This window comes from Bufo bufo, chromosome 3 (assembly GCF_905171765.1).
Source record: "Bufo bufo chromosome 3, aBufBuf1.1, whole genome shotgun sequence".
NCBI lineage: Eukaryota > Metazoa > Chordata > Amphibia > Anura > Bufonidae > Bufo > Bufo bufo.
Window position 1 is genome coordinate 646516226 of NC_053391.1, and position 22673 is coordinate 646538898.

At 45.7% G+C, this 22673-nt stretch overlaps 1 long non-coding RNA gene across 1 annotated transcript; it reads right to left on the reverse strand.

Moving 5' to 3' along the window:
* Nucleotides 1–8269: 8269 nt before the first annotated feature.
* LOC120994168 lies at nt 8270–22467 on the reverse strand. Its single transcript, XR_005777340.1, has 3 exons — nt 22456–22467; nt 11104–11107; nt 8270–8340 (listed from the first exon to the last, which is right to left on the reverse strand). It is a non-coding gene; the product is annotated as an uncharacterized LOC120994168 (long non-coding RNA).
* Between the last annotated feature and the right edge of the window lie 206 nt (nt 22468–22673).

Consider the following 22673-nt stretch of genomic DNA (forward strand, 5'->3'; position numbering starts at 1 on the left):
ACAGAGACCTAAGGTAACCCTGGAGGAGCTGCAGAGTTCCACAGCAGAGACAGGAGTATCTGTACATAGAACAACAATAAGCCGTACACTCCATAGAGTTGGGCTTTATGGCAGAGTGGCCAGAAGAAAGCCATTACTTTCAGCAAAAAACAAAAAGGCACGTTTTGAGTTTGCGAAAAGGCATGTGGGAGACACAGTGAAACATGGTGGTGGCAGCATCGTGCTGTGGGGATGGGACTGGGAAACTGGTCAGAGCTGAGGGAAAGATGGATGGTGCTAAATACAGGGATATTCTTGAGCAAAACCTGCACCACTCTGTTGCGTGATTTGCGGCTAGGACGGAGGTTCACCTTCGAGCAGGACAATGACCCCAAACACACTGCTACAGCAACACTTGAGTGGTTTAATGGGAAACATGTAAATGTGTTGGAATGGCCTAGTCAAAGTCCAGATCTCAATCCAATAGAAAATCTGTGGTCAGACTTTAAGATTGCTGTTCACAAGCGCAAACCATCCAACTTGAAGGAGCTGGAGCAGTTTTGCAAGGAGGAATGGGCAAAAATCCCAGTGGTAAGATGTGGCAAGCTCATAGAGACTTATCCAAAGCGACCTGGAGCTGTGATTGCCGCAAAAGGTGGCTCTACAGAGTATTGACTTTAGGGGGGTGAATAGTTATGCACATTGACTTTTTCTGTTATTTTGTCCTATTTGTTGTTTGCTTCACAATAAATAAAAAAAAAACATCTTCAAAGTTGTGGGCATGTTCTGTAAATGAAATGATGCAAATCCTCAAACAATCATGTTAATTCCAGGTTGTGAGGCATCAAAATACGAAAAAAGTCAAGGGGGTGAATACTATTGCAAGGCACTGTATGAAATGTGATTTAAACTATAGGTCATTTTCTAATGACACATTTCAATTAATACTGATGATCAATCCTTATGACAGGTCATCAATATGTGATAGTGGGAGTTGGACTCCCCACTGATCAGCTATTTGCAGGAGTCGGGGTGTGCGGACTAGCAGAGCTCCGTAGACTGTGTAGCAAGTAGGAAATCTACTGCAAGCTAAGTCCCATTAAAGTGACAGAAAAAAATGACTATGGGGATGTATGGTGGGGATTTGCCTAGTTGTGTTATCCACCCAGATTGCTATAATGGATATTTTCTGTGTCTACTCTATGAGCTTTCTTCTGCTCTGATTAATTACCTTACTGGTAAATGACAGTAAGGTTGAAGTTGGAGGATCAGTTGGATTATTATTATTATATATTTTTTTACATGACCCTGAGCGGGCGTGGTCTTGCCCTGACTGGCTCAGAGGTTGACAGCCTGTGAGCCAATTAACGGGTAGGACTTTGGAAGTTCCTTCAGCCTCTGGGCTGGAGAGATGCCATTCTAAGCACAGCTTGTGATCGGAGGGCAAGTGTGTTGGCTGTGTCTGACAAAACAGCAATTACAGACATATGCCAGTAATTTAAGTGTGTTAGGGAGAGTATAAGAACATATTTAATTGGGTAGATCAGGCTTTTATAGGATAGGATTTTATAGGAAAGCATAGGGAGGGAGGGACTGTTCATTCAGAGTTCATACAGCTGCTGGCAATTGAGAAGTTCATGTTGCACTGCAAATTCTGTAATGATTCTGCAACAACCTCATGTTTTCTGTATATGAAAAGCCAGTCTTTTTTTTGTAAAAACTTCCGGTCTACAGTTCATAAGTAATTTATACATGCCCAGCAATCCAATGGTGTGCAAGCTTAACTCCCACTAGGACAAGTTGCTGGCGGAGCAGTCACCACCGTATCACTTAGTGGATTTTGTTGCCTTTAGGGAACAGATGGCATGCGCTCAGCCTCACTGGAAGATACCTAGCCATCCCTGGCTTGTACTGTCATGTGGCGGAGAACGTGGTCCGTTCCTTGCAATTCTGGCTGTGCAGCAAGGTGGAGCAGCTGTCACAGGCAGGGACAGTACATGTCATTCATAGCCCACTGGGTTAATGTTTTTTGCGCCAGTGGTGATGAAGCAAATAGGCCGGGTCCTATTGACACCTTCTCACTTGTCTTAGTCTGGTTCCCACACCAGGCGCTTATCTGTCTCCTTCACGTCCTCCTCAATGGCATCCTCCCGTCCCCAACATAAACATGGCAGAATGTTGCTACCACTTCCCCTCCCTCCTATCCCATGTGTAAAGTGAAGCGTTGCTGTGGTTTGTCAGACCTGATGAGCCTGGGCAGGAGTAGCCACACAGCAGATCAGTTGGTGAGTGCATCAAGCAGAAAACATCCTTCTGACTGTCTCCCCGCTAACTCCACCTGGGCAAGGTGGTCAGTAACAATGGCAGGAGCATCGTGGCCATGCTGCATTTGGGAAAAATTACTTATGCTCCCTGCATAGTATACGTGATACACTTTTGTATAACACTTTCTGAAAATGTACCGTGGATTTTAGAAGGTGCAGGTCATGTCCAGGAGACTGTCCTCTCATTTCATCCATTCAGCATCCTGGACTTGCAGCAACAGAACAGTCTACCATTACAACGCTTGATCCGTGATGTTCCAACTCGCTGGAATTCCACACTGGATATGCTGGGGCATCTGTACAAGAAGTGTAAAGTACTGAATGATTTCATCATGCACCAGACCAGCTCAGTGCCGAGAGGTCAGGCAGTGGCAGCTCATCAGAGATGTGTGTCTCATACTCAGGCCCTTTGAAAAGGCCACCAGGTTTGTCAGCATCCCACATATGTGTGTAAAAGGGACACTTTAAACATCTGCCTATTTAATTAATGTATTTGCAATTTATGGTATTTCCTATTTATCAGGCCTGCATTGTCATTACACCTATTCACCCCTAGGTGGTGCTGTCATTACTTGGACAGAACAGAAAGGAAGTAGTTAATTAGTGTGAGAGTCAGAGAGAGAAGAAGGAAGTTAATGGAGGAGAGAAACAGGCTTTATCCCCGATGTAGCTGCAATATCTTTCCTCCGGGACCAGATCAATCCTAGAGAGGACAAACTAAGAGTAGTTACAGCAGCTTAGCACTGGACAGTAAGTCTACGTCTAAATATAAAGCAAGCCTAGTGAAGGTTAGAGCTGCATCTGGCATATGGACTTCACAAGCACAAGTGACCAAGAGTATCTTTCCAAGTTCCTGGACACGACTGGATGATTAAAGGCCATAATTATCCTATTTCTCTAGAAGCCTTCCGGGATATAATGAACTTGAACACTTCAGGAGAGCATCCTGCAAATAATGTCGCAGAGAGTTTGCCTGCCGCGATGGCGAAACGCCCTTATTGGATAGCTCAAGATAAGTAGAAAACTGTATATTTAGTACCTGAGTGCTATAGAAAGTGGACTTAAAGTAAATCTAATTATTCTTTGCCTGTAAAGGTAAAGTACTAGAGAACTCCCTAACTGACAATTGCCTAAACCTGATAAAAGGAACACTATCGAACCTATTTCTGAGTCATCACCTGAAGACAATTGATTCAGTAAACGTTCAACTGTTTATTACAACTGATTCCTCATCCTTTCTACTACTCTCAACATTTGCACCTTACGGTGCTGGCGTCACGAACACAGGGGCCCAGCCGCAAAAGCACCTTACACCCATTACCATCAAGGGCACCTCAACTTCCATCTGGCTAGTGTTCCCTGCAATAGAGAATGCCCCAGAGGATTTAGTGCTGTCTTCCCCTCCACTGCAGGCCAGTCCAGGGGACAACTGAACTGTGAGTACTACTACCCTCACTTGGCACACCACCACCGTTACACTCACATAGCACCCCTAGGGCGCGGGCGTTGCAGTAGGGACAACTGCAGCATCAACAATGTCATCCCTAATATTTATCTTAGAGTACACATCCATGCTGATGCAACAAGGGAATATAGAAGAAAAATAGTTTCTGCATTTTGCTGGTTGCCCTGTAGCTGTTGGGGACCCACACTGACAACGTTCCATGGAGGAGGAAATGGAGGAGAAGCTACCAGGAGGAAGAGAAGGAGTCGGTGGTGGAGGAGTATAAGGCTTATGATGATGAACTGGCCATGATGACCAATCATCGCAGTGGTGGGCAGTTTTGAGAAGAATTGGGTCCTCAGGTGTGCGGGCAAGCATGGCAAGCTGTATGCTTGCTTTCTTACGTACTTAAAGGCCTATTATTACTGGATAGACATGTTTTTAGACCCTGATATCAAGGCAAAATGGGGGAATGTTTTCCTGTTGCTGAAAGGGAGGCCAATTGCTTTCAGTCCAAAATAACTGAACCGTGACAGAAAGCTGGTTTCCGTTTTTTTTTGTATATTCAACTCTAGTAGTACAAATTAAAATAGAATGCCTTTTAAAGTGTTCCATTTTGGCTTTCCCATATAGAAATTCTGTTATTTTTCGTTTTAATCGCATTCGAACAGAATGCTATAACGGAAAGGGAAATGCTGATGTTGCAATGAGCAGGACCGTGGTACGGTTAGGCGGACGCCAAAATTATGCAGTGGGTCCGGATATGGGTATAGAAGTCTATAGTTTTTGTTCATGACGCCAATTGCAGCGTGCGCAGAGTACTAATACAGGGCCCTTTAAGATGTTGTAGCTCACGTACTAGGCTAGGAATGCCAGAGTGGTGTAATGTCTCTGTATGGTAATAGTAATAGTGTCAACGGTGTCTCCTACCTTGGTACGGCTGGACTCCTGGATCCTGGCTCACTTGCAATAAAATGAGTGTGTTGCTAGTAGGAGTAATTGAGGGATTTAGTAGCAATAATTGAGATCCAGACTTGGAATATAATTCAAACTGGTCTTTACTTGATGCAGCAGCAATCCATATGAGGTACAGCAATAGTCTGAAGTCCCAGCAGGTATTGGCAATGTATGGCAGGAATCTATCTTCTGCTTCTATCATGTGCCTGGAGCTCTCTACAGGATAAGTCATCTGCTTGTGGCTCTGTAATGTGGCAGGAATTTATATCTTCTGCACTATCTGTCTTCTGCTGTATTGGGGACTGACTAGCTGAGGAGGAATTTGGCTTCTCCTGGTCTCTGGACGGTACTCAAAGTTGTGCTCACAGGGTATGCTTCTTCCTGGAATACTGGAGGTGGCTGCTTGCTTCTCACCAGCTGAGGCTGAAGGGCTCAGACTGGGAATGATGATCTTTTGTCTCAGCCGAGACAAGAGACTGGCTTGGATCCCTAGAACTGGGATCTCCTACTTGCACAGCCTTCCCCTAGCCGGGGTGGCTGGCACACTAACTCTAACTTCCTTCCCCACCCATGAGGCAGGATGTGGGAACATTCCACACCTCCTCAAAGAGGGGGGAGCTGAACTGGAATGTACTATTCCAGTTCAGAAATGCTAAACTGAACTAAGTCCCTGGTAAAAACATTGCTGCCACCTGCTGGTGCACATGGAAATTACAGAAAAATATATGTTACAAGGATTTCAATGCACATTAGTGAGGATGTGATGTTAAATTACACAGGATGACAATGCAGATACACTTAACAGGTTGTAGCAGGGTAAAAGAGTTTAGTAACATAACTCTGGGATGTTACAATGTCAATCCCCCATAGCTGTCAGTCACTGATTGTACACAGGGTTGGACTTAAATTCAGGAAAAGCAGAGATAGAAATATATCAATTACAAGTTTTACTGACTGTTTTCCCACCAAACTATATATCAATCTGGTCATCTCCTTCTGCTGTGTAACATGCTGCCTGCAGATTGCACTGCGATTTGTGGTGACGGGTCCTCTTTAAATGCAGTTAAGAGTCACATTATTTTGCATGCTGAACGCTTAAAGGGTTTTTCTGGTTTGCATTAACATGCAAAAACACACTGATTCCGCCACTTTTTGGGTTTTGCTTTATTGAGTTCCCCGTGTGGTGTAAATAGCATGATGGCTTTATACTGTGGGATGGTACCAAATTTGTGTAGTTTTTTATGTTCTCCAGAAAAAAAAACAACTTATTTTTGAAAGGCATCTGTCAGCAGATTTGTACCTATAAAACTGGCTGACCTGTTACATGTGCACTTGGCATCTGAGTTGGTCCCATGTTCATATGTGGTCCCATGTCCCTGATGTTTGAACATATGCAAATGAGCCTGTAGGAGCAACTTATTTATTATACCTTTTGAGAGACTTTTACATCATGGGAATAACTGATTAAAGGACTTTGTTACTGACAATCCCCCGGTAGAGCTTATACACTGCTCAAAAAAATAAAGGGAACACAAAAATAACACATCCTAGATCTGAGTTAATTAAATATTCTTCTAAAATACTTTGTTCTTTAGATAGTTGAATGTGCTGACAACAAAATCACACAAAAATAAAAAAAATGGAAATCAAATTTTTCAACCCATGGAGGTCTGGATTTGGAGTCACACTCAAAATTAAAGTGGAAAAACACACTACAGGCTGATCCAACTTTGATGTAATGTCCTTAAAACAAGTCAAAATGAGGCTCAGTAGTGTGTGTGGCCTCCACGTGCCTGTATGACCTCCCTACAACGCCTGTGCATGCTCCTGATGAGGTGGCGGACGGTCTCCTGAGGGATCTCCTCCCAGACCTGGACTAAAGCATCTGCCAACTCCTGGACAGTCTGTGGTGCAACGTGATGTTGGTGGATAGAGCGAGACATGATGTCCCAGATGTGCTCAATTGGATTCAGGTCTGGGAAACGGGCGGGCCAGTCCATAGCATCAATGCCTTCGTCTTGCAGGAACTGCTGACACACTCCAGCCACATGAGGTCTAGCATTGTCTTGCATTAGGAGGAACCCAGGGCCAACCGCACCAGCATATGGTCTCACAAGGGGTCTGAGGATCTCATCTCGGTACCTAATGGCGGTCAGGCTACCTCTGGCGAGCACATGGAGGGCTGTGCAGCCCTCCAAAGAAATGCCACCCCACACCATTACTGACCCAATGCCAAACCGGTCATGCTGGAGGATGTTGCAGGCAGCAGAACGTTCTCCACGGTGTCTCCAGACTCTGTCACGTCTGTCACATGTGCTCAGTGTGAACCTGCTTTCATCTGTGAAGAGCACAGGGCGCCAGTGGCGAATTTGCCAATCTTGGTGTTCTCTGGCAAATGCCAAACGTCCTGCACGGTGTTGGGCTGTAAGCACAACCCCCACCTGTGGACGTCGGGCCCTCGTATCACCCTCATGGAGTCTGTTTCTGACCGTTTGAGCAGACACATGCACATTTGTGGCCTGCTGGAGGTCATTTTGCAGTGCTCCTCCTGTTTCTCCTTGCACAAAGGCGGAGGTAGCGGTCCTGCTGCTGGGTTGTTGCCCTCCTACGGCCTCCTCCACGTCTCCTGATGTACTGGCCTGTCTCCTGGTAGCGCCTCCATGCTCTGGACACTACACTGACAGACACAGCAAACCTTCTTGCCACAGCTCGCATTGATGTGCCATCCTGGATAAGCTGCACTACCTGAGCCACTTGTGTGGGTTGTAGACTCCGTCTCATGCTACCACTAGAGTGAAAGCACCGCCAGCATTCAAAAGTGACCAAAACATCAGCCAGGAAGCATAGGAACTGAGAAGTGGTCTGTGGTCACCACCTGCAGAACCACTCCTTTATTGGGGGTGTCTTGCTAATTGCCTATAATTTCCACCTGTTGTCTATCCCATTTGCACAACAGCATGTGAAATTGATTGTCACTCAGTGTTGCTTCCTAAGTGGACAGTTTGATTTCACAGAAGTGTGATTGACTTGGAGTTACATTGTGTTGTTTAAGTGTTCCCTTTATTTTTTTGAGCAGTGTATTTATGTGTCACGATTTATGATATTTCTTGAGATACCTTTGAATCATGGGAATAATGAATTGAAGGACTTGGTTACCGATAATCCCCCCTTTATCATGAATTTATGTACTACCCCATTTTTTGCAATTAGCTCAATATGTGTTTTGTTTACCATGAATTTATGTATTAATGTATGTATTACTTTATTTTTTGCATGAGCTATTATATAAAGCTTAATATGTGCTTGCCCCTCTCCCCCTCCCTCCTTTTTTTTTGACATCACTTTGCAGTTTCTGTACTGGTTGACTAAAAAGATCCTATGTAATTGCAGATAATATGTGACCGCTGAAGAAGGCCTATTCAGACCCGAACGTACGGTCAAGGATTTATGCTATTTCTTTTCAATGTAAAATATTGGGCAACTGGATCATGAAACCACTGTGTGAATAAATATATTCTTTTGAAACGCAAAACCTAGCAATCTGTGTGCCTCAATTTCCATTACAAAGACATCAGTGGGGGCTGCACTATAAGGTAGGATAATAATTAGATTAAGGATATCCAGGTGAAAGGTCCTCTGCACAACAGTCAGGATTACAGTTATCTCTGAGTTCAGCTGTTAGAGCCAGTGGCAGCTGTTTAACATAGCAAGTGATAGTGCGGACACCGCTCCTGAGCCCACGTTATGACTGTGTTGTGATAGTATGGTGTTAGGATATGTCATAAAAGATAGATGTGAGTCCCACTTCTGGGACCTGCTCTTATCTAAAGAACGGGACTCAGAAATGGAGGGAGAACAACCCATGCAAGCACAGCCATGCTGATTCTGCGAATTTTGGAAGTCCCATAGCAGTGAATAGAGGGGTGGATGCATTTGTGTAACGCCCCAGAGTGGCATTACCACTTCTGCACCCCTCAACTGTCTTTATTGGTTAACCTTACGTCATCATACATATTTATTGCAGGTTCTTCACTATGTGCATTGTCTATTTTGCAACTGTTATGTTATCATGTAATGTGGAAAATGAGTAAAATTAGACTCCAGCACTCACTTTTTTTCGAAGTATCAAGTTCTCCATTTATTCAAGTTACACACGGATAGTACAGGGCTCAAGATCTCTCTTGGTACAGGCTGTTTTTGACGCGTTTCGAAAAGTCTTATTCGTGAAAATGTGCCTGGTTCACCAGCAGGTGGCAGCATAAATGGCAGAGCTACAGGGACATAGAGTGGAACCTTCCCTTCCATTTTAACCCCCCCCCTTCCTCTCTGTGGTGTGGTGGGCGTTTTCCCACTTGCTGTAGGGAGGGAGGAGTTTAGTTTAGAGTCAGTTGCAGTTTACCCCCTGCCGAGGGAGGGTGTGCAGAAGGTGCATGTCCCTGTTGGACGTGGCCTTTCCCAGGCCAGCTGGAGCACCTTCAGCTCAGCTGGATATGGAGGCAGAAACTGGAAGCCTCTGAAGCCAGGAGTAAAGTTCCCTGGACCAGTTTAGAGACAGACTACAAAGTGAAGTGGCAGCATCCACATGAAGCTAGGTTATACAGCTACCCTGATAGTACAGCAGAGCCAGAGAGCAACAGATGTAGCAGAGAGGAGTTTGCCTGCCACAGTTAATGCCAAAGCCTGCTGGATCCAAGACAAAGCCTGAGTCTGTTTGGAGAAACGTTTATTCAAGTAAAGCTGTTATCAACTTCATCACAAGGTCTGGACTTGATTTATTTCTTCATCCCCTTCATCACCTACCCCCTTGCTCTGCTTCGGACGACAACGCCTGGGGTCCAGCGTATCCAGGTAGGAGCACCGTGACACGTGCACCAACATTAAGGGACATTTAGGCCACCCTACACCACTCTGGCATACCTGGGTACCATCTACTACATCACTAAAGGGGCCCTGTGCCCTTGTTGTTTCACTGCAACTGGCATCACAAAAACAAGTAGACCTATTTCTCTTAAAGGAACCCCTTGCCGCTGCCGTGCGTCACACTTGCATGACTTGCTTTACATTCACTGCTATAGAGACTTCCAAAAATAGGCGACCATGCTCAGTTATTTTTGGAATTCCCATAACAGTGAATGGAGAGGATTTCATGCATGTACAGCCTGCTCTCTGTTCACTTCAGGGGCTCCCGTTCTGGAGATAGGAGTGAGTCCCAGAGGTGTACATATACCTACCTGGCATTTATTGTAGATACCAGTGATATGCCATTAATGATGGCACAACCCCTTTCAGCATCTTGAAACTCTCACTCTCCAATATACCATTATGGCGTAGAGTGGAAAGGGGTTAAACTACTGTATATGTAAAGGTGAAATAGCAGACACATTCCTCACATTGAAATGCTCCAAGAACAGTAGATATTTGGATTGTATTTTATAATTGGATTATGGATTTAAGCAGAAAGTATATGGGAGAAGCAGACAGACGCAGGCGATAGGTATAGCTTGCAGCTAGCAACTGATGACTTTTTGGCTTTCAGAAGAGTCTATGTCACAATATTCAGGTCTCAGGAGAAAGTGAAAAAATGTGTTACTTTCAGTAAGCGTCTGGCCAAATATTTCACATATAAGCTTCCTTTATACTGTAAATGAACAACGTCTGCAAATATACCAGCCCGACGACATAAAGCGTTTTTGCGGTGTCCGTCCAAATCCTGGAATGTGCTGTATGTATTTCTACATTCCTCAGGAAAGTGTGAAACCGAAAGATCTAGAGCACTTCAAATACTGGAGGATAATGTAAACCCTTAAAAAGCCCAATACACAATGTGAATTCAGTTTCTGAATTTTGAAAAGAAATCTTAAACACACATGATAATTTCAACCTGTGCAGTTACAGAGGGGCTCGGTAGGTAAAGGGGGCTGTTCAAACCCTGCTATTAGGAATATTTGCTAACTTTTTGGTAGATGCCTATGGGAGATAGTGGCATGTGGTTATGTGCACCCTTAAAAAATTTCAGGGCACAACCCTTTTATTTCCCGTCATGCCCATATACAGGGAGTGCAGAATTATTAGGCAAGTTGTATTTTTGAGGATTAATTTTATTATTGAACAACAACCATGTTCTCAATGAACCCAAAAAACTCATTAATATCAAAGCTGAATATTTTTGGAAGTAGTTTTTAGTTTGTTTTTAGTTTTAGCTATTTTAGGGGGATATCTGTGTGTGCAGGTGACTATTACTGTGCATAATCATTAGGCAACTTAACAAAAAACAAATATATACCCATTTCAATTATTTATTTTTACCAGTGAAACCAATATAACATCTCAACATTCACAAATATACATTTCTGACATTCAAAAACAAAACAAAAACGAATCAGTGACCAATATAGCCACCTTTCTTTGCAAGGACACTCAAAAGCCTGCCATCCATGGATTCTGTCAGTGTTTTGATCTGTTCACTATCAACATTGCGTGCAGCAGCAACCACAGCCTCCCAGACACTGTTCAGAGAGGTGTACTGTTTTCCCTCCTTGTAAATCTCACATTTGATGATGGACCACAGGTTCTCAATGGGGTTCAGATCAGGTGAACAAGGAGGCCATGTCATTAGATTTTCTTCTTTTATACTGTGGAGTACTTGGACGCGTGTGATGGAGCATTGTCCTGCATGAAAATCATGTTTTTCTTGAAGGATGCAGACTTCTTCCTGTACCACTGCTTGAAGAAGGTGTCTTCCAGAAACTGGCAGTAGGACTGGGTGTTGAGCTTGACTCCATCCTCAACCCGAAAAGGCCCCACAAGCTCATCTTTGATGATACCAGCCCAAACCAGTACTCCACCTCCACCTTGCTGGCGTCTGAGTCGTACTGGAGCTCTCTGCCCTTTACCAATCCAGCCACGAGCCCATCCATCTGGCCCATCAAGACTCACTCTCATTTCCTCAGTCCATAAAACCTTAGAAAAATCAGTCTTGAGATATTTCTTGGCCCAGTCTTGACGTTTCAGCTTGTGTGTCTTGTTCAGTGGTGGTCGTCTTTCAGCCTTTCTTACCTTGGCCATGTCTCTGAGTATTGCACACCTTGTGCTTTTGGGCACTCCAGTGATGTTGCAGCTCTGAAAAATGGCCAAACTGGTGGCAAGTGGCATCTTGGCAGCTGCACGCTTGACTTTTCTCAGTTCATGGGCAGTTATTTTGCGCCTTGGTTTTTCCACACGCTTCTTGCGACCCTGTTGACTATTTTGAATGAAAAGCTTGATTGTTTGATGATCACGCTTCAGAAGCTTTGCAATTTTAAGAGTGCTGCATCCCTCTGCAAGATATCTCACTATTTTTGACTTTTCTGAGCCTGTCAAGTCCTTCTTTTGACCCATTTTGCCAAAGGAAAGGAAGTTGCCTGATAATTATGCACACCTAATATAGGGTGTTGATGTCATTAGACCACACCCCTTCTCATTACAGAGATGCACATCACCTAATATGCTTAATTGGTAGTAGGCTTTCGAGCCTATACAGCTTGGAGTAAGACAACATGCATAAAGAGGATGATGTGGTCAAAATACTCATTTGCCTAATAATTCTGCACTCCCTGTATATATATATATATATATATATATATATATATATACAGTGGGATGCAAAAATTTGGGCAACCTTGTTAGGCTACTTTCACACTAGCGTTCGGGGCTCCGCTTGTGAGTTTCGTTTGAAGGCTCTCACAAGCGGCCCCGAACGGATCCGTCCAGCCCTAATGCATTCTGAGTGGATGCGGATCCGCTCAGAATGCATCAGTCTGGCGGCGTTCAGCCTCCGCTCAGCTCAGCAGGCGGACACCTGAACGCAGCTTGCAGCGTTCGGGTATCCGCCTGGCCGTGCGGAGGCAAACGGATCCGTCCAGACTTACAATGTAAGTCAATGGGGACGGATCCGTTTGAAGTTGACACAGTATGGCTCAATTTTCAAACGGATCCGTCCCCCATTGACTTTCAATGTAAAGTCAAAACGGATCCGTTTGCATTATCATGAACCAAAAAAAAAAAAAATAATAATAATTTTTTTTTTTTTGTTCATGGTAATGCAAACGGATCCGTTCTGAACGGATCTAAGCGTTTGCATTATAGGTGCGGATCCGTCTGTGCAGATACCAGACGGATCCGACCTAAACGCAGGTGTGAAAGTAGCCTTAATCGTCATGATTTTCCTGTATAAATCGTTGGTTGTTACGATAAAAAATGTCAGTTAAATATATCATATAGGAGACACACACAGTGATATTTGAGAAGTGAAATGAAGTTTATTGTATTTACAGAAAGTGTGCTATAATTGTTTAAACAAAATTAGGCAGGTGCATAAATTTGGGCACCACAAAAAATAAATGAAATCACTATTTAGTAGATCCTCCTTTTGCAGAAGTTACAGGCTCTAAACGCTTCCTGTAGGTTCCAATGAGAGTCTGGATTCTGGTTGAAGGTATTTTGGACCATTCCTCTTTACAAAACATCTTTAGTTCATTCAGGTTTGATGGCTTCCGAGCATGGACAGCTCTCTTTAAGTCACACCACAGATTTTCAATTATATTCAGATCTAAGGACTGAGATGGCCATTCCAGAACGTTGTACTTGTTCCTCTGCATAAATGCCTTAGTTGATTTTGAGCAGTGTTTAGGGTCGTTGTCTTGTTGAAAGATCCAGCCCCGGCGCAGCTTCAGCTTTGTCACTGATTCCTGGACATTGGTCTCCAGAATCTGCTGATACTGAGTGGAATCCATGCGTCCCTCAACTTTGACAAGATTCCCAGTCCCTGCACTGGCCACACAGCCCCACAGCATGATGGAACCACCACCATATTTTACTGTAGGTAGCAGGTGTCTTTCTTGGAATGCTGTGTTCTTTTTCCTCCATGCATAACGCCCCTTGTTATGGCCAAATAACTAAATTTTAGTTTCATCAGTCCACAGCACCTTATTCCAAAATGAAGCTGGCTTGTCCAAATGTGCTTTAGCCCACCTCAAGCGGCACTTTTTGTGCTGTGGGTGGAGAAAAGGCTTCCTCTGCATCACTCTCGCATACAGCACTTCCTTGTGTAAAGTGTGCCGAATGGTTGAACGATGCACAGTGACTCCATCTGCAGCAAGATGATGTTGTAGGTCTTTGGTGCTGGTCTGTGGGTTGACTCTGACTGTTCTCACCATACGTGGCTTCTGTCTATCCGAGATTTTTCGTGGTCTGCCACTTCGAGCCTTAACTTGAACTGAGCCTGTGGTCTTCCATTTCCTCAATATGTTCCTAACTGTGGTAACAGACAGCTGAAATCTCTGAGACAGCTTTCTGTATCCTTCCCCTAAACCATGATGGTGAACAATCTTTGTCTTCAGATGATTTGAGGGTTGTTTTGAGACCCCCATGTTGCTACTCTTCAGAGAAAATTAAAAGAGGAGGGAAACTTACAATTGACCCCCTTAAATACTCTTTCTCGTTAAAATAACGGTTTCTAAATGTTATATTTCTTATAATTCTGTTCTTTTTCTTTACTTTTATTTTTACTTCCTTTTTCTTTTTATTTCTCTTATATTTCCTCTTTAATGTTCTAGTTTTGCCATCTATCCTAGATCAAACTATAAAACTTGATGAATATCAACATAACTGAAACTTGTATACAGAACTAACTATGATACGTGAAAAAAAATACTACTTATAGACATTATAGACAATGCAAGATATGTTTCTTTATCAATGATGAAAATACCAATAAAAATTATTTTGATCTAAATACTCTTTCTCATAATTGGATTCACCTGTGTATGTAGGTCAGGGGTCACTGAGCTTACCAAGCCAATTTGAGTTCCAATAATTCGTTCTAAAGGTTTTGGAATCAATAAAATGACAACAGTGCCCAAATTTATGCACCTGCCAAATTTTGTTTAAACAATTATAGCACACTTTCTGTAAATCCAATAAACTTCATTTCACTTCTCAAATATCACTGTGTGTGTCTCCTATATGATATATTTAACTGACATTTTTTATCGTAAAAACCAACGATTTATACAGGAAAATCATGACGATTAACAAGGTTGCCCAAACTTTTGCATCCCACTGTATATATCGCAGAAAATTCAGTGCAACACAAAACATAAACAAAAACTGGAATTTGCGCTATATGTCTGTTCAGACATAATTCGTCTCTTTCATATTATAAGCTCCCCTTATATATAATTTACTTACAGTTCTGAAGACTCAGGGGTGCTGGCTGGCTTGGCCTCAGGGGTGCTGACAGGCTTGGCCTCAGGGGTGTTGGGTGGCTTGGCCTCAGGGGTGTTGGCTGGCTTGGCCTCAGGGGTGCTGACAGGCTTGGCCTCAGGGGTGCTGACAGGCTTGGCCTCAGGGGTGCTGACAGGCTTGGCCTCAGGGGTGCTGACAGGCTTGGCCTCAGGGGTGCTGACAGGCTTGGCCTCAGCGGTGCTGGCTGGCTTGGCCTCAGGGGTGCTTACTGTGAGGACTTTTTTCTCCAAGCTGGTCCGGAAAAAAATATTTTTTCATTATACCTCAGGTCAGACCACCAATCAGACCCCCAATGTTAATCAGACCTCAGCTAACAGCCCCAATAAGATCCCCAATGTTAATAAGACCCCAATAAGACCTCAGATAACACCTCAGCTCAAACCCCAATATGAATGACCCCCAATCAGACCTCATATAAGAGCCCCATGCCTTATAGCAACCCCCAGTAGCTTTATAGCAACCCTCAGTAGCCTCATAGCAGCCCCCAGTAGCCTCATAGAAACCCCCAGTAGCCTCATAGCAACCCCCAGTAGCCTCTTCATCACCCCTAGTGCCTCTCACCAGCCCCCAGTGCCTCTCAATCAGCTCCCAGTGCCTCTCCATCAGCTCCCAGTGCCTCTCACCAGCGGCCCCCCAGTGCCTCTCCATCTGCCCCCAGTCAGTGCCTCTCCATCAGCCTCCAGTGCCTCTAACCAGCCCCCAGTACCCTCTCCATTAGCCCCCAGTGCCTCTCAATCCGCCCCCAGTGCGCCCTCCCCGGTATTAAAAATCATTGGTGGGCAGTGCGCACCCCCCCTCCCCTGTATTAAAATCATTGGTGCAATGCGCCCCCCCCCCCCGGTATTAAAATCATTGGTGGGCAGTGCGCCCCCCACCCCCGGTATTAAAATCATTGGTGGGCAGTGCGCCCTCCCCGGTATTAAAATCATTGGTGGCCAATGCGCCCTCCCCTGTATTAAAATCATTGGTGGGCAGTGCGCCCTCCCCGGTATAAAAATCATTGGTGGGCAGTGAACCCCCCCCCCCAGTATTATAATCATTGGTGGGCAGTGCAAGCCCTCCCCCCCAGTATTAAAATCATTGGTGGGCAGTGCGCCCTCCCCCAACCACCACCCCAACATTGGTGGCAGCGGCAGTTCCGATCGGAGTCCCAGCAGTGTAATGCTGGGGCTCCGATCGGTTACCATGGCAGCTAGGATGCTACTGAAGTCCTGGCTGCCATGGTCAGTCAGCAGCATACTTACATGCGCTGTGGCCGCCCGACGCTCCTTCCTCTTGTAACTCACATGTCTGTGCTGCGCATTGCTTATGCTTATAGCAATGCGCCGCACAGACCTGTGACGAGTTACAAGAAGAAAGAGCGCCGGGCGGCCACAGCGCATGTAAGTATGCTGCTGACTAACTGACCATGGCAATCAGGACTTCAGTAGTGTCCTGGCTGCCATGGTAACCGATCGGAGCCCCAGCTTACACTGCTGGGACTCCGATCGGAACTGCCGCTGCCACCAATGATGGGGGGGGGATCGGGGAGGGGGGAAGGCCGACCCTATCGTACCGCCACCCACTCACCACAGATGATTTATTTATTTATTTTAATCCTCAGCCGGCGGCCAGGGCCCCCGTGGCGTAGGACCCCATAGCCATTGCTATGGCTGCTATAGCGATCCCTACGCCACTGAGCAGAGCAATATCCATCACGCCACCGCCCTCACCACACTCACTCTCTAATCCGTCACTCCAGAAGGCGCTGCCTTCACCGTCCTCCTCCGGCCACTCGACCAGTACAACTCTGCCGCCCAGACGGGAGCGGGACCACCGCCTCTCCTGCACGCACGGCTCTGCCTTCGCCCCCCTATGTGAAGCTGCAATAGTAGTATAGGGCTGCCTGCTGCCGCTTTACTCCATCTCTCCTGGAGGGGGCACCATGGGCCCCCCTGACTTAGGGGCCCGGTCACAATTGCGACCCCTATAGCTACGCCACAGCGACTCTTCTGCTGCCTGAGGCAAAAATTTTAATTGCGCCCCCCTCCCATTAAAAAATAGTATGAAAATCAAGTAGCCACCAAACTCCGAGACCGTCCTGCCAGATCTGGGGCGGTACAAGTAAAGATAATGTTGATATCACCTGCAGTCCTATGTAACACCAGAGGTAACACAGTGATAAATCTCTGAGTACAGAAAATATAGTGGTGTTACCTGCAGTCCTATGTAAAATCACAGATAACACTATTGCAAATCATGTAGTAGTGTTACATGCAGTCCTATGTAAAACCACAGATAATACTAGTGCTGATAATATGGTAGTCTTACCTGCAGTCCTATGTAAAACCACAGATAACACTAGTGTAGATCATGTGGTAGTGTTACCTTCGTCCTTAGTGTGCGTCCCCCTCAGGACTCCATGCTGGTGGCGCTGCCTGCTCTTCCTTCTTCTTGCCCCGACCAGAATGTCCTGATACAGCTGCGTCAAGACATAGGAAGACTGTGGGCATGGTGATGGGGACAGACAAACACAGGGACACACACACAGGGACAGACACATCTGTGTCCCCTTCACAGTGGAAATTACCCTCTTTGTGCCCCCTCACAGTAGTTATTCCCTCTCTGTGCCCCCTTCACAATAGTAATGCACTCTGTGGCCCCTCCACAGTAGTAGTGCCCATTGTGCCACCTTTACAGTAGTAATGCCCACTGTGCCCCCTTCACAGTAGTAATGCCCACTCTGTGCCCCCATAATAGTTATGCCCCTCACAGTAGTTATGCCCTCTTTGTGCCTCCTTCACATTAGTAATGCACTCTGGGTCCCCTTCACAGTAGTAATGCCCATTGTGCCCCCTTCATAGTAGTAATGACCATTATGCCCACTTCACAGTAGTAATGCCCTCTGTGCCCCTTCACAGTAGTAATTCCCATTGTGCCCTCTTCATAGTAACAATGCCCATTGTGCACCCTTCATAGTAATAATGCCTATTGTGCCCCCTTCACAGTAGTAAAGCCCTCTGTGCCCCCTTTATAGTAGTGATGCCCTCTGTGCCCCCTTTATAGTAGCTAGAGATGAGCGAATAGAAGATAACGAAGTGGAATTCAATCCGAATTTCAGGAAAAAAGATTTGCAATGATTCCGAATTTCCTCGCGCTTTGTGGTAACGGATCACATTTTTTCCTAAAATGGCTGCTGCACGTGTGAGGACATTGAGCAAGGAACTCTGCGAACGTGGGATCACCCATAATGCCATGCATGCAGCCAATCAGCAGCCAGCCAGCCTGTGATGTCAAAGCCTTATAAATAGCCTCAGTCATCTTGGATTTTGCCATTTTCCAGTGTACTTAGTGCAGCGAGAGACATCAGCAGGCACTAGAGGCAATGCTAGGAAAGACTTCATTGTGACAAAAGAACAATTTACAAGTTCAGGGAAAGCATATTCAAGGTGTAGGGAAAGGATAGGGAGGAATCATTCCACAATATTTATGTAGAACAGGGTTCAGTAGGGAAGGTTACAGCCTGGGTAATAGGAACAATCCTATTACACCTTGCTGCACTGACTGGGGATCCAAATTACCATTAGACAGCTCTGTAATTCCAGCAAACCATTCTTGTTATTGGGGTGCAAGTGCTGTTTGATACAGCCATTAACAGGGTTTATTACAAGGAAATATTTATACGACTTATTTGCCCTTGTGCGGTGCAGTTATATGTTCTAAAGCATTGGCTTGTACTGGTGGGAAAAAAGGGCTTATTAGACGTTGTGTGGTGAAGTGAGAAAATTACAGCCTTTTGTGGAGTCTATAAGTGGAAAAAAAATAAGGGCCTATTTGCCGTTCAGCGGTGCAGTTATATGTTCTGAAGCCCTTTTTGTCATGTATTAGTGGCAAAAGAAAAATATATTTGCCGTTCAGCGGTGCAGTTATATGTTCTAAAGCCTTTTGTGGAGTGTATAAGTGGAAAAAAGAAAAATATATTTGCTGTTCAGCAGTGCAGTTATATGTTGTAAAGCTTTTTGTGGCGTGTATAAGTGGAAAAAAATAAGGGCATATTTGCCGTTCAGCGGTGCAGTTATATGTTCTAAAGCCTATTGTGTCGTGTATAAGTAGAAAAAAATTACGGCCTATTTGCCGTTCAGCGGTGCAGTTATAAGTTCTGAAGCCTTTTGTGTTGTGGATAAGTGGAAAAAAATAAGGGCCTATTTGCCGTTCAGCGGTGCAGTTATATGTTCTAAAGCCCTTTTGAGGAGTGTATAAGTGGAAAAAAGAAAAATATATTTGCCATTCAGCGGTGCAGTTATATGTTCTAAAGCCTTTTGTGTCATGTATCAGTTGAAAAAATAAGGGCCTATTTGCCGTTCAGCGGAGCAGTTATATGTTCTAAAGCCCTTTTTGTCGTGTATTAGTGGCAAAAGAAAAATATATATATGCCGTTCAGCGGTGCAGTTATATGTTCTAAAGCCCTTTTTTGCGTGTATCAGTGGCACAAAAAAAGGGCTTTGTAGCCGTTGTGTGGTGAAGTGAGAAAATTACTGACTTTTTTGGGGTGTTTTAATTTCATTTTTATTTATTTATTTGATCTAACAGTATGTCAGACAGAGAAGTGCCAGGCCCTGCACAGGGTAGTGGTAGAGTGGCAGAAGCCTAAATGTTTCTGGCGCAGGCACAGGTTGCAGCAGAGTAAGAGGGCGTGGCAGCAGGAGTCGCAGCGAGAGGCCTGAGCGCCCGGGTGTCGTCTAGCGGTCGTGTGTGTCTTGACCAGCAACCCAGCGGTTCTTGAATGGTTGACTCGGTCATCAACTTCGTCCCGAGTGACATCAGACACCCCCAGCCAAAAGTCTGTGGGTTCGTCAGACACAACACTTAGTTGGCATTGCCCGGGAGCAGGCCCTGTGCCCTCACCTGTCCTCAACCTGCCTCTGTCCTTTTTTGTCCCTTTAGCCAGAGAAGTATTACATGCTGTGGGCTCAGCCCCACTATACAGCGAGGACGAGCTACTAGAGGACAGTCAGCAGCTACTGGCCAGCCAAGTTGTGGAGGAGACATCCGCCGCTTCCTCCACTAGGCGGGCAAGTAGTGATGAGGAAAGTGGCATGGGAGCTGGTGGGTGAGGCTCCTGACCCAGAGACTGTTGAGGAGGACATCAGTGACATGCAGACAGTACTAAATGATGATGATGATGTAGCTGACCGCAATTGGGAGTCGGGTGAATTAAGGGGTTCATCATCATTGGGAGAAGAGGGTGGCAGCTTGCCTGTGAGGCAGCGGCGGAGCCAGCAAGTCGCTAGCGTGGCTGGGAGTCAGCAGGGAAGCAGTAGTGGGAGGTCGGTAGCCAAATGTGCCCGGGGTAGACAACCCGCTTCGCAAGGAGCCTGCCTGCCCCGAAAGTAGTGGTGCACGGGTTCATGGAAGCAGCAGCGGTAACAGTCATTCAGTGTGTAGTGTTGGGGGTAAAATAACCTACTCGGCAGTGTGACATATTTTTTGTTAAGCCGCCGGAGGAGGTGAACATGGCCATAAGTAGAATCTGTGTGCAGAAGGTGAAGCGTAGCCAGGGTGCCAATGTTGGCACTACGGTCCTGCGTCAACATATGCAGCGTCACCATAAAGTGGCCTGGCAGAACCGCGGCTCTGATGTGGTGGTCTAGCATGCTGCATCACCCAGTGGCACGCACCCGGTTTCAGGCAGTCAAGGCTCCACTACCTCAGCCGAAGGGTGCTGTCTGTCAATCCCATCTTCTGCTAGTCCAGATGCTCCTGCTCCTCGTCAGTCATTCCGTCAGCAATCAATCACCGAAGCGATTGCCAAGAGACAGCAGTATGCATGCATGCATCCAATGGCGCAGAAGCTGAATGTGCTCCTGTCCAAGTTGCTGGTGCTACAGTCCCTCCTTTTCCAAGTGGTGGACTCTACACCTTTCAGAGAACTGATGGCTTGTGCCGAGCCGAGGTGGAGAGTCCCAAGCCGTCATGTCTTTGCGAAAAAGGCAGTACCAGCCCTGCACACACATGTAGAACAGAAGGTGGGCCAGTCCATGAGCCTGTCGGTGTCTGCCAAAGTGCACGGCAGCGCCGACGTGTAGAGCTGTAACTACGGTCAGGGACAATACATGTCCTTTACGGCCCACTGGGTGAATGTGGTTCCTGCATAGGCAACTTGCCCAGGTGACGCTGCTTCCGCCTCCACGTTGTCACGCCGTTGGTCCTGCGACAATGTCCTCTGCCTGCCTCCTCATCCTCCACTGCAAGGACAATTCACAGTGCCCCTCCAGCATACCACATGTGCAGGGCACGGCAGTGTCATGCTGTTCTGCACCTCGTTTGCCTGGGCGAACGGAGTCACACAGGGGAGGAACTTCTCTGTGTCCTTCATCAATAAATCTAATCCTGGCTTTTTCCGCGACAACTCAAAATCGGAACCATGGTGACCGACAACGGGAAGAACATAGTGTTGGCGCTACATCAAGGAGGGCTGAGCCATGCTCCCTGCATGGCACACGTGTTCAATCTGGTTGTCAAGCGGTTCCTGAAGTCTTCCACCTATCTGCAAGACATCCTAAAAATGGCCAGGAAACTTTGCATGCACTTCAGCCACTCGTACACCACAAAGAACACCCTCCTTGAGCTGCAGTGGCAGAACTGCATCCCCAACATAGGCTGATATGCAACGTTTCCACCCTCCATATGTTGGACCGACTATACGAACAGAGAAAGGCCATAAACGATTTCTTAATGATCCAAGCGGACAGGATTACTCCTCTGTGTAACTTTGATGTCAGCCAGTGGCAGCACATGCGTGACACCTGCTGTTTGCTCAGGCCCTTTGAGGAGGCCACGTTATTTATCAGTCGCCAGGACTACAGGATTAACAACGTCATTCCACTGCTTCATGTCCTGGGACAGATACTGGTAAATCTGGCAGGTCAGGGGACTGGAGACGTGGCGTCTAGATCTCATGGCCACATGAGCCCTGTGGGGGCTGAACTGGAGGAGGAGGACATTGGAGCACAAGCAATGTGTAGCAAAATGGGTGGTTTTTAGTGTTGAGCGAGCACTAAAGTGCTTGTGTGCACTGGCCAAACACATTGGTGTGGAAGTCAATAGGAGAACCCCAGCCACCCCCTGCTTGGAAGACAAGAGGGTGTCTGGTTCATAAAAAAGGTTAGAAATTGATGGAAACCCCATCAAAATAGTTTGGAAACAGCATTAAGAGAATAGCCGGATGCGTCTTAGACTCCTATTATGTACGACATACAATAGACAACCACACAAAGGCTATATGCCAAAAGCCAGGTATGTGCAAGCCATTAATTTATCTATGAGACAGATAACAGCCAGCATACCTTACAATGGCAGCCTTATGCACTATGAGATATTCCAAACCAGCTCTCATCTGACTGACAACCAGTAAACCTCAAAGTTATTTTGCATCTGTTGGATGGCTTGGGTGGACCTGCACACCTAGATCAATATCATTAGGGCGACAAAAAGTTTTCTGATTGTCCTAACATAATATTCAATAACCTTTCTATACAGTTTTGTCATGTAAAAACTAATTTGCATAAACATGGGCATATGGGAAAGACATGCAAATGAGCAGAATCTGCCTTGTTTTTCAGCTGTCATAAGACTATGAAAACCAATAGATGGCGCTATTGAGTTATGAACAGCGCCCTCTATTGGTTTCACAGTCTTATGACAAG